At 39.8% G+C, this 10,765-nt stretch overlaps 1 protein-coding gene and 1 long non-coding RNA gene across 5 annotated transcripts in view; one reads left to right on the top strand and one right to left on the bottom strand.

The window, feature by feature from the left end:
- CTPS2 (CTP synthase 2) overlaps positions 1–10,765 on the top strand; it is a 179,660-nt gene that overhangs the window by 72,323 nt on the left and 96,572 nt on the right. The window lies entirely within an intron of this gene.
- LOC109302887 lies at positions 2,978–5,748 on the bottom strand. The gene is made up of 3 exons (XR_002098955.1): positions 5,652–5,748; positions 5,068–5,228; positions 2,978–3,244 (listed from the first exon to the last, which is right to left on the bottom strand). It is a non-coding gene; the product is annotated as an uncharacterized LOC109302887 (long non-coding RNA).

Genomic DNA, 10,765 nt, shown 5'->3' with positions numbered 1-10,765 from the left:
CACCAGGGCACGGCACAGCCCAGGAGCAGAGGTGAGTGGGGACAGGCGGAGCCCAGGTGCAGGGGGACAGGCAGAGCATGGTGCAGCCCAGCAGTTGTAGGCAACTGGCGCTGGCTGCTCCTGGGGCCACTGCAGGTGGGGTTGGGGTGAGTGCCACTCTGGCCCCTCTGCTTGCTGCCTTCTGTAGCCCCGGGAGCGGCACCCCTCCCCTGCCGCTTCTCTAGGCCCAATCTCACTTCCTGCCTTCTTCCCTCACCGCCATGGGAACCTTTTCCTATTTGTTACATTATAAAGTGGGTTTGCTTTATGCACATTTGATTTATGCACCGTTCTCCGGGAACGCTTGTACTGCATAAATTGGGGGAAACCTGGATACTGTAGATGGAAAACTGTTTGTACTTGGAATCAAAAAACAAGGTGTAGTATGACTTTGTATGTAAAAACTTGATTCTATCAAACTAAGATAAATGTGATCCCCATATTGTCATAAATATTCCTGTATAATTTATGTTCTAGAAGAATTTACCATGTATACTTAAATGCAAGACGAGGTTTCTTTCTCCCCCAACTGGCATGGGAGAAAAAGACCCTTGTCTTATAATCCCTAGGGGCCTACCAAAACTGTGATCGCATGTTTTTCATGGAAAATGCGAAATCGGGCAAGCTCTGCGAAATATGATGGCAAAAAACACAAACAAAAAACTTACAAGCAGAGAAAAGGGTGGGGATTTCTGTAATCTTGGAGTACAGGGGGCTGGAGGCGGGTGCTGGCTGCTCATAGCAGGAGGCAGGGAGGCTGCACATAGCTGCACTGGCATTCAAGATTGCACATGTGCACCTGCTTCCAGTAACAAGTTGGGCCAGGGCTCCGTGGATCCTGGTGCAGCTGCCTCATTTGGCCCAGGCTTAGGCTCTGGGCATGCCTCTGCTGCTGTCTACGGCAGTGTTTTCCAACCTTTAACAGCCCAAGGCACACTTAAATTAATAAAAATTTTCCGTAGCACACCTGCTAAGGCATTCCCCATCCTCATACATATTGTAGCTCATTGCCATGGCAAAATTCCGCTGCACACTTGCTCATCTGTGATGGCACACTTTTGTGCCACAGCACACTGGTTGGGAAACACTGGTCTATGGAAACTGGGTTGGCTGTGGCAGGCATTGTGGAGGCTGCAAGCAGCTGCACCAGAGACCATGGAGCCCTGGCCCAGTTCATTGTGCCTTGGGGTGGGCGGAAGGGATCAAGATGGGGTGCACCCACTACTGGCAGTGAGCTGGGCTGGGGCTCCATGGACCTCAGTGTAACTGCTGCCTGCCAGAGCTGGCCTGGGACGCTGATGCAGCTGCTTGTGCAGCCTCCCCACTTGGGGTTGGCTTGAAGCCATAGTTTAATTACTTTGATTAAGCCTGGGAAAGCCATTAATCCACACTTAATGTATGTTGCCACCAGTCATGGGAAAAGTTTATAAAAAATGTAACTAGTTCAAGTTAAAAGTTAGCAGCCTTTAAAATTAATGTGAGTTAAGTTAAAGTTAAAGATTTCCACTTTCAACTAGCTAAAAAGTAAGTTGATTCATGAGAAATGTGTGAAACACGGTGAATTGCCTCTTAGCATCATTTTTCATTTTCAAATGCAATGAGTGGGTTTCTTTTCTATAAGCCCACAGAAGCACACTAATTGACTCGGAACTCACCTTGCTTTACCTGAAAACAATGTTATACTTGTCATAGTTTTCAGAATAACAATTTACTGATACCTATGTAATGTTAGATCCTTCTCACTCTCTCCATGTGAAGTACTTTGTAAAAGTCAGTGCATCATATAGGTATACCAGAAAAACAGGAAGGAGATTTTCATAACCAAGTGACAAACGAAAGCTGTTTCCATGGAAAACCTCTGTTATTACAATTTTTACCGTTCAAAAGGTAACAAAAGGGGAAGAAATACATCTGAATTAGAAATAATGTAAGTGTCTGAAAGTTAAAGTTAGACTGAAATGAGAAAATCAGTTTAAATGAGAAAAGAATGTTCAGTTGCTTAGCAGAAGTTGTTTAAATGTGCTTATCGAACTTCACCAAAAGCTGCATTTCAAAATTTACATCTGACAATTTTCCTTTTCTGTCTTGCAAAACTAAGCCCCCACTACTGAACAGTCGCTCTACATGGGCAGATGAGGGAATGCTTGTGTTATAACGGATGAATAATTTTTTCATAGTAGGTGATATCTCAGATAAGTTTCTCACACATGAGAAGTAATGCGCAATTTCTTGGGCCCTAGGCTGCTGGTTCTGATTGTCATTAAAATTAAAAAAGTCATTATCTGCTTCACCCTCACTACTTGCTCCCGCTCTTACTGGGATCAATGTCTATGCTTGCTTGTGCTTGTTCCCTCTCCTGCAGCCAACTGGCTGCCCTATTGACTTCCGCAAATGCACAGAAAATGCCAATATGAACTAAGGAACTCTGGGACTTGTAGTTCTTAAGAGACCATATCTCATAGGAAGGTGCACTACTCTCTCTCTCAAACAAGAAGTCCTAGAGTTTCAATAAAGAAATATCATTCCATGTAAGTCCTAGAGAGTGGCTGTGTCAGGAAAAACTCTGGGAAAGCGAAATTTAATTTTTTTAAAAAACTTTTAACTTACACTTTAAACTAGTTAAAGTTAAAAGTTGACAGCTGAAAAATTTAACTAGTTAAAGTTAAAAGTTAGCCATTTCTTTAAATTTTTAACTTTTTAAATAGTTAATTCCCATGACTGGTTGCCAAATTTTTTCCAAGAACTTGGATTTAGATTGTTTTACAAGTCAAGATACTACTTCACATAAAATCTGATCTGTAGAAAGCCAGTTTCTCACAAAATGTTTTTGTAATATAAAATTTAAAAAGTACATTAATTTTGACCTAACTGGGAATTCTGACTTGCTAAAGAACTTTAATACTCAGTATGCAAACAATGAAGGGCAAGGTAACCGATCCTTTTTATGGTAAAGAAATCTTTATTTTTTGATGGTTAGTTATCACAAGAAGTAGATCTGTGGTTTTAAATATAGATACTTTGTAAGAACTCCGGGTTTTTTGTCTGCTCCTTTTGGTAGTATATGATTGTCTTCCTCTTACTTGCTGATGCCTCAGTGGCCTGAAGTAGTTATCCTTGTTATAAGGGCCACAAATTCGTCAAAGGTGACTTTGCCATCTTTATTTGTGTCAAATGATTTAATTATATTATCAAGAGAGAATGCCCCCTGTTATTTTAATAAGAAAAGAAATGAAAGAAAGAAAATAAGTAAAAAAAAATAAATTGCTTACAGAAGCTACTTGATAATAAATATTTCTACAAAGCAAGCTCTAAATTAACATTACTAGGAAGATGTTGCTGCTAACATGGTATCGATCAGCAAAGGGGCGTTATTTTACTGACTAACCTAGAGCTCCACAAACAGCTCATGTTAGGAACAAAGACATATCAGTACTTTGAACAACATGATCCATAAATAAACTTTTGATTTTCTGGCCCTGTAGTTATGAATGCTACTATAAAAAAAATAAGAGCAGTCCTATGAAACAGTTAAAATTCTCTGTCCTACTATTCAAATATCCCCACCTGGAAGAGCTAGAGGAACTATTGTAAACAAACATGCACAAGATTTTCAAACAGACTGTTTCACTAAGGCTTCTTTGTGAGTAGGTTTTGTACGACATAGGTAAATTTAGTCCTAGTTATATCATGGAAATGAGAACAAATGGGTGAAAAAGCAGCTTGCAAGCTTGCTGAGCTACAATAGTCACCATCAGAAGTGAATCATATACTACATAATGATTTGTGAGGATCTGACCCAAAGCTTCCTGATATCAGTTGAAAAGCTCCCATTTACTTCAGTGGACTTCACATTAGGCACTCAGAGAGCTTAGTTTTCCTGTTTGTAGATTACTGCATCTGTCCTTTGGTTGCAAAACTTCCAGCTTATTAAATCTCACTAAAAGCACCAACACCTTTCAGTTCAGTGTGGAATGAAAGTGCGTGTGGTGTTTTAGTGTAAAGAGTATTCTGAAATCATTCTTGGGTATTAGACAGGTTTATGAAATAATATAAACCTCATCGTGATAGTGATGTAAACCTTCCTGTTGATCTTTTCACTTGCATTGAAGTAGAAAATAAAGTACATGTTGTATTATACTCTCTTTCACTTTATATCCATCTATTTCAGTATCAACCAACTTGCACATTTCTGCAAATAGCAAACGCTAGAAAATAGTGAATATCTAAACTGCAAATAGAAAACATCAATCAGACTTTGGTAAAACAAAAAACGATCAGGTAAATCTAGATATATTTTTCTCCAGTGCTGAATCGGGTACAAATAATATCAAAATGCTTCAGTAATAAAGCATCCTTTTGGACTTTCAATCATGCATTGCCTATTCACTTTTAATATTAAATAAATTACAACTAAATGTAGTGGTTGCTGTTTGAAAGGAAATACTTTTATGTGTTTTATGAGATTTTCTTCAAGCAAAATTGTTTCTACCAGAAATTGTAAAATATTTTTTTCTAACTAACCTATTTTAGTGAGTCCAGCCAAACTGCACTCTTGTTCATAAAGTACTGGGATTTCCACAGAGGTGAATTCAGGCCTTTGCAGATACTGATTCACATACCCATAAATAGCTAATAGTTTTTTGTCCACCAAAGGAAACTATATAGAGTTGTACTGAAATCAGAATCCAGAGTCAGTCATTTCTCCAAACCTGAAATTTTCCAATGGTGTTATGTAGACATTTCTCCAGCTGAAATTGAAAATGTCTCCTTGAATCCAGATGTGTCATGTTCCTACAGAAAATCTTATAAATTACATAAAGAGGTTTTCTCATTTATAGTCTGGTGGTGAGCTTCTTGCTCACATTGGAAATAATTGCTCATGGATGTGACCTTTAGGTAATGTTTATTGCTGAACACAATGAGATTCCATTGGAATATAACAGGGTGCTTGCAGAATCCTGACCTCTGTGAACATTTTCTCACCTACTACATATGGAGCACAGCTGATAATATTGGGAGCATGCTTACCTTCAGATATTCTGCAAATTGATTTTGAAGCAAGCTTTTTAATCCACCAATGGACAGTGCGCTCATACTACCCTCCTTCAAAGCATACTCGGTGAAATATTTTAAAAGATTTTCTTTGACCATGTAGTCCATATTTCTATATAGATATTATTAAAGAATATCTGTGAAAATAAAGCATACAAACCATAAGGCCTTCTATTTGAATATATGAAGGGGAAAAATCCGTGATCTGTTTCATTCCACATATTAAGAGTTCAGTGGGGAAGTAGTTGGTAAGGTATAAAAGATGTTTACTTATGAATTAGAAATTATTATATTAGCAAACCAGTTATCAACACCTAAAAATACTAGACTCCTCATACAGCTGAAATAGCTTGTAGAAATGTAGGTTTCTGATATTTATTGCAGCTGACTGGTAATTACCTCTCTAAGCTGGATAGCACTGAATAGGTAATACTTACCTGCCATCACACAGGTAAAGGGCTTTTTGTTTTTATATATAGCAGCTACAACCCACTTTGAGAAGAACATGCTAAATTAACATGAAAGATTTTAATTGCATAATATATTTATATTATACTTACCCGAGTCACAAAATCCAGAACAACTAAAATAACCCAGCAGAAGTGAGAACCGTGGGGCTGGGGCTAGCCTTTATAGTCCTTTCAGGCTCTGACTCAACCCTGATTGTGGAATGCTTCTCTAGTCATTAAAACAATACCTTAATTTTAATGCTCCAATAATGGGAGGTGCTGCTCGACACTTTGACAAAAGACTAAATTAAAAAATTGTACACCAAAGCTGTATCATAAACCCATGTTCACCTGTTTTATCCAAGTTTTCTAGTTCCTACAGGCTTTTCTGTGCAGGATTGCCCTCCCCCTTCCCCCGTGAAATGTGTTTGTTAATTTGCTGCACCCAGTCTAAAGAAGGCTTGCAAGAGGGAGAGTGTGATTATGAGTGTGAATATGTATCGAACATTTTTGTTTCCAACCCTTAGCATGCAACATTTTTTTCTATAAAATGCATTCTTTCTCCTGAACTAGCAAAGTGTAGATGAGATGTAGAAGTACAGGTTTTGGAGAAGATAGTTAACACCCACAGCACAGTGTAAAAAGCTCTCTGTCAGCAATACATATCTGATTTTTATTATTTTTTATTTTAATTTTGTATTGATGGTTCTTTAGAGTACACAGATAGGATTGTATCTCAATTTATATAAATAGTTTAAGAAGAAAAATGAATAAGGTACTGAAAGCCAGTATGCTGCTTATCAGCTCATTATAACTTCATATAGATTAGCTTTCCTGGTACTTCCCCACATCTCAAACTGATTTATGAGCTCTGCTGTCTTCCCTGAAGATAACAGAACAATACTCATCTTCTGTTTCTACCTTCTGCTCTTCCCCCCAGTGAGAGACACAGCAGGTCCCAACCTAAACTCTGCTTTGTTTCAGTGACTACCTGTAGTAGTAACTATAGTGGTCATAGCTTTCCCTGGTGTACCTGAGATTGAGAGGCTGTGAGACAGGCCCAGGGGGTACTAGTCTTGGCATGGAGAGCTAGGATTCCAATCCTGCCATGCCAATATGCATCTTCAATACCTTTCTTTATTTGTGAATAAAATATGTTTCTGTTCTGTTGAGGATTTCTTTCCAAGGGGATGCTTGCTCAAGACTGCTAAAACCTTGTCTGGTCTCTGAGAGTACCCCTTGAAGCCAGGCTAGGCTTGGCTTCCAGAATGGGGGGGACTGAGCTCTTTCCCACTATGAGGCCCCAGCCTTGTAGTCCCTCACTCTCCTTGGTTCTTTGTGACCCTGACCCAGGGACCTAGCAACCAGTTCCACTCCTGAGGTTGACACATGTCAGTGCAACCCATAGTTTCAAGCAGCACAGTCTTTTCTAGTAAAGACATTTATTGTGGCAAAGGCCACCGAGCCAAATGTTCTCTGTCCCCTCTAAAGGGGTTAAGCAGTCCTTTTGTCCCCAATTAAGCAGTCCGTTTGTCCCCAGTCCAGGTGCACAGCTCTGAACACCCCCAAACATACTGTTACCTTCTAGTCTTTTCTAGCTCCTCAGAGCTTTTCCATCTTCTGTGTCCCTCAGACTGTTTTGGCCCCAGACCTACCAGACTGCTTTTTGTAACCTGCCCTCCTTTTTGTCACATTTATCTCCCCTGGATGCCTCCTTGGTGTAGGCCATCTCACCTTTGTTGATATGCCAACACAGCCACTCAAGACTGCTGATGCTGATGGTACATTTCAACTTTCCTGTAGCCAGCCCTAGCTTTTTACCCTTCCTTCTCTGTGTGCAGACTAAGGTGGTAACCTGAGTCATACAGTATTATAACAGCAATATGAATACAGTTGTTATAAATATCACAATAAAGCAAGTAGTCTATCACATGTGCACCAAAGGTTTTTTGTTCTTCTTGAAGATCTAGTTGCCTTGCAAGTTCTAAACTTGAACTATTTTGAGGAATCCCAGTACAGAAAACTAGGTGTTTGCGGCTTTTTTTTAGGACTTTTTTTTAGGGACACATTTTTTCATGGTCCTATAAATTAAATAAAGCACAGTCAGGTTTTATTTAATTTCTGTCTCTTCCCTCTGCTAAAAATTACCTTTGGGCTAAGGTTTTATATCCAAAAGTAATATTCCTGTTAGTTATGAGAGTGAATGAAGAAGCAGCCCAAGATTCTCAAACAGGTCACTTTTCTCTCTGTTTTATTAAAATATAACACTAATAACATTTTTAAACAGCAAAGTGTTTAGTATTTGAGAAAAGAACTAATACAAAAACATAGTGCATGTGTGTAAGGAGACTGAATGGAGGTTGTACAGTCAAACTTGATTTTGAAGAGTCCTAAGTTTTAAATGTTCAGCTTTGCACTCTTTTTCATGCAATGTTTTGTGTGGCATAACGTAGTATAATTTGTTTGTCTCTTGAAACCTTTGAGATCTCACTTCTGTGACTTACATAAACTCTGAACATTACTCTTATGAATAAGCCCACTGACTTCAAGTGTGACTTCTCATGTACAGAAAGTTAAAAACACATGTGTAGGTCTTTGGGGGATTACAGCCTAGTGGGTCCCTTGTAGTGCCAAGTGGACAGGTGATTACCTACATAAGATTGTATCTGTGGGCAGCAGGTTTACTACAAGAACAACATGACAAGTAGGTTTAGAGTGGATTTATAGTAGTTATTTATTTATTTATTTATTTTTACTGGAATTGGGTTTTACAGCCCAAAAGCTTTGGAGAGAGAGCGAGCATTTTCTGAACTGTTTTGGAAGTTAAGGTTTGTGGGTTGTTTTTTTTCATTGTTGCATCAGTGTTGGTCAAAAATTAGTTGTTAAAGACTAAAGTTGTGTACAAGGCATACAAACTTAAGGCACAACCTAACCAAAGAGCTGATGTTATGTTTAAAGGTCACAACCAGCAGCAGGCTTGCAAGGCTAAGGACAGTATATACATATTGTATAAAACAGTCATGGGCCACAGAATTCAGTAAACAGACAAGGCAGACACAGGATGGGAGAATGGAAGTATGTTTTACAAATGGAAAACAGTTGCACTGACAGATTATTCCTGTTTGACCATAAGAAAATTACATAAAGCTTGAGAGTAAACCTAAAGTATAACTTAAGATCAGTTTGGTGCCTTAACCCCAAGACCATTCTTCATCTTGTAACAGATGTGCCAAAACAGTTGCACAGAGCTAGGACTAGAACTCAGGTCTTGCAACTTTCACTCCTGACCCTTTGGTACTAGACCACGCTCCTTTTCTAAGGACTCACCTGCCATCACACAGGATGCCTCAGAACCAAGGATAGGGTCTGGTTCTCCAAGGTCCGAAATTACTCTCTTTAGCTGCAGAATTACCCCATGGAATATGACTGAAACACTAAGGTAGGCACAGACTTTATCTTTCCACAACAACTCGGGCATTGGCAATAGGGAGCCTAGCAGTTAAGAAACTTGGTTCAATATCCTGATCCAGAGGTCACTGTTATGAAACAAGAGCACAGAAATTTGTATCACAGTTGCTTATTAATAAATCATGTATTACTATAAAATTTGGGTCAATAGTAATGAAAAATAGTACTTAGTATCAAATCTTTACTCATATACCTGAACAAACTGACCTCTCACATGGAGGCAGCTGTTCCAACCCAGTTGTGATGTTTGCAACCCATGTGTGATGCATGGGAGATTAAGGATGCTGGTATATCTGCATTTTATTAGCTTGTTCAGACTGCTTTGTGGCCAATAAACCATGCTAGCAAGGTCCGTGGTGTCTAAATATCTATATGGTGGTGATGTTGTAGTGTGGAAACAAGACCACAAAAGAGCTGGGTTTGTGATACACTTGTAGTTGATTTGGAGATGCATACAAAGTTCACACAGATGTCCCTGAAATTACTACAAGCCTCATGCACTTTCCAGACTTACCTGTATGCAGATTAAAAATTAATTTTAAATTGGATGTTTTTGTCAGTGATCCCCAGGAAACTTATTTGATAAACTATTTGCAGACAACAAATACAAAAGTTGAGGAAACACAGGTTATGTCTACACACCTGTCAAAAGTGGACTGCAGCTTTGGTGCTGATGGCAACAGCATAGAAGCCTTGTGCAGACTAACCCCATCTCCAAGTATTTCCTCAGGTTCTCCAGCAGACTTTGTAGCCTGCTCTGAACTCCTTGCAGCCATTGTTGCCCAATTATCAGCGTCCAACCAGCTAAGTAAAAATTATCTCAGTTACTAGAGCCACTGTCAGACCTTGACTGCAGCTTTGGAAAACTTGTAAGTACATTTGATTAAGAATTTGAAGATATGTTTGTGGAGATCTCTAGGGTTTTTGTTGTTGTTTTGTGTTTAACGTTCATTCATTTTTATTCCATCGTGTGCAGCTTGGTCATATTCAATGCCTTTCAGAGTATAAAGGATGTAGTCACTTATAGCTAAGGAGGTGTTTTATTATTTTGGTGGTATAGATGGACTGGTTGCCTTCTATGACCAGGTCACAAAATCCTTGGACGCAGGTGTCACAGTGGACGTAGCCTTTCTGGACTTTAGGAAGGCCTTCGACACTGTCTCTCACCCCATTCTCATTAAAAAATTAGGCAACTGTGGTGTTGATGCCTACACAGTCAGATGGGTTGCAAATTGGCTGGAGGACCACACCCAGAGAGTGGTGGTGTACGGGTCATTTTTGACTGGGAGGGATGCGGGCAGTGGGCTCGGTCCTCGGGCCTGCACTGTTCAACATCTTCATCAGCAACTTGGACGCGGAGGTGAAACATACCTTGTTCAAGTTCGCGGGTGACACTAAGATGTGGAGAGAAGTGGGCACGTTAGAAGGAAGGGACAGGCTACAACTAGATCTGGACAGGTTTCAAGGGTGGGCGGATGAGAGTAGGATGGGATTCAATACTGACAAGTGCAAGATACTGCACCTGGGGAGGAAGAACCAGCACCATACCTACAGGCTGGGGAACTCCCTTCTTGTCAGTGCAGAGGCAGAAAAGGATCTTGGAGTCAATATTGATTCCAAGATAAACATGGGCTGCCAATGTGAGGACGCGGTCAGTAAGACTAACCACACTTTGTCATATATCCACAGATGCATCTCAAGCAGGTCCAAGGAGGTGATTCTCCCCCTCAATACAATGCTGGTCAGGCCGCAGTTGG

The sequence above is a fragment of the Gavialis gangeticus genome, unplaced genomic scaffold (genome assembly GCF_001723915.1).
Source record: "Gavialis gangeticus isolate Ggan-Ray unplaced genomic scaffold, GavGan_comp1, whole genome shotgun sequence".
Lineage (NCBI taxonomy): Eukaryota > Metazoa > Chordata > Crocodylia > Gavialidae > Gavialis > Gavialis gangeticus.
Note: the sequence above shows the minus strand (reverse complement) of the source record. Positions and strands in the feature narration are given on the sequence as shown.